This window comes from Marmota marmota, unplaced genomic scaffold (genome assembly GCF_001458135.2).
Source record: "Marmota marmota marmota unplaced genomic scaffold, marMar, whole genome shotgun sequence".
In the NCBI taxonomy this organism is placed as follows: domain Eukaryota; kingdom Metazoa; phylum Chordata; class Mammalia; order Rodentia; family Sciuridae; genus Marmota; species Marmota marmota.
Window position 1 is genome coordinate 402,795 of NW_026005937.1, and position 2,107 is coordinate 404,901.

Below are 2,107 nucleotides of genomic sequence, written 5' to 3' on the forward strand. Positions count from 1 at the left end.
ATGAAGAGATATATGCCAGTTAGGTATTTCTTCTGTCAGGTCTGCTTTTATGTACCCTTTTCTCAGGTGGTGCTGGGCTTGGGGTGCAATCCCTGGCCACAGCCACCTGGCTGCAGCCAGGTATTCTCTCTCTGCTTGCCTCATGTGGCCTCAGGCCTCATGGCTCTGCACCTAGCCAGGCTTGGCCTAGCCAGACATGGGCCTGTGGTCCTCCCTCCAGCCCCTAGATGGCCTCAAGTGGATGTCCTGAGCTCACTGACCATAGGCTCCCTGTCCTGGCAAGGGGGCTGCTCTGGGAAAGCAGTGCAAGGTAGGTAAGATATGCACCAACATCATGGCCCTGCTGGGCTGCTGGCTCAGTGATGATCAGTAGTGCATGCTGATGTCGTTCTTTGTTGTGGCCTTGGTCACCTGATGTAGTGTGTGCTGGCCAGGGTGTGACCCCCATCCTGACAGTTGGCAGAGCCCAAAGAAGATCAGTGCTGGGAGTCCTATGCACTGCTTTCTTAGATTCTAATGCAGAACAGCTATAAGAAACAGTGGCAGGTAGCCTAAGTGATTGCCCTGAACCATGAGGCCAAAAGGAAAGGGAGGCCCCCTGCAGGTCTCCTTTTAGCATAACCAGTGGTTGAAGCTCCAGGAGCTGGCAGTTGGAGAAGTCTCCAGCATGGTCCAGTCAGCCCAGGAGAAGGTGGTGGCCTGTCACATGGTGGGCAAGACCCTTCATTTCAGGGTGTAGCGCCCTGGGTTGTGGGCTCAGGACACCAGCTGTATGACATGCAGCTCTCCCTGGTTTATCTACATCTGGAGCTACACTTGAAATAAGAGAGAAGAAATCCAGATTAGGTGGTCCTGCATCCATGTGCCAAAAGTGACAATTAAGATCCAGCCTAGAGCATCAGAGGAGGGCCAGGTGGGTGAGACAAATGAAGTATCTGAAACCCTTAAGGAAATTTCAAACCACTTTGTGGGTTCCACCTTTCTGTTGTGGTTCTGAGCACCAAGCCCACAGACATAAAGTAAGCTCAGAATCTATAGTGCACTTCATCTACTGTTCAGGAATCCTGTCCTCCTAAATCTCCAAGGGCTCATGAACTAAAGCCACTGGTGAAGAAATTCTGCACCTTACTGTTAAATGATCCTGAGACTCTTGGCAGCATTAACCCTTTGTGCATTGCCCAGCTGAATGATCCTGTCCAGAGGTTCATCAGTACCCTAGCCAAGAACACTACTCACCTTGCTTTGGGAGGAAGAGTTCACCTTTGAGTGGAACACCAGGTCCAAGGATTTATGCCTGCAGATTACAGAGGACTGGCAATCCTCAGAAGGTCTGCTGGCCCTGACCACTGTCCTCTGAATTTGTTCAAGAAACAGACTTCCAGGATGTAGAGCTTCTTTCTGATCAGTGGGCCCACCCTCAGTAGCTCAGCACTGGGCTCTGTCACTGCAGAGCTTTCTTACATAGAACCCAGTGAATTGAAATCCTGAAAAATCCCTTACCTTGTTGCTGCTGCCAAGATAGAAAAGGATCACACAGTGATGCCATGGGGTACTATGGTCACTACTTTTACTACTGTGAAGACCAAGCCTTACTATGATGTGGGGAGGGTGCTCTCCAAGGCTCCATTAACCCTTCAACATTTATTTAAGGGGAATAGAGCCATCAAGGAGCGAGGCCCTTTGTGAGAGCCAAAACTGAAGCACTTGTTTTCTTTCTTGTTTTTGAGGAAGACATTAAAAAACTACGCTGGGAATTTCACTTTCAAATGCACATTTTCAAATTCCTAGGTGTTTCAAAAATTATCAAGTGACTTTAAAATAACTTTTTAATCAGTTTTTTAAGATTGCATTTAAATATTAGCTATTGTACAGTTCTAAATACATGAAGAGCAAATTAGTCCCCCTACAAAAAAAAACAAAAACCAAAAAACGAAAAGAATGAAGAACATATGGCAAAAATACTATATGGGTACAGAATTCCTTGTACTGATTTTCATTGAGTTTTAGGTAAAGTTATCACCAAAAGCCAGTTGACAACATTCTCTGTAATTTAATTAATATTGCTAGCAGCAATAATCAGAATGTATGACCTGCATGGAATAGAAAT

General features: G+C 46.3%; 1 pseudogene; it reads left to right on the plus strand.

Moving 5' to 3' along the window:
* Window positions 1-562: 562 nt before the first annotated feature.
* On the plus strand, window positions 563-1,686 carry LOC107161024 (annotated as a pseudogene).
* Window positions 1,687-2,107: the final 421 nt, after the last annotated feature.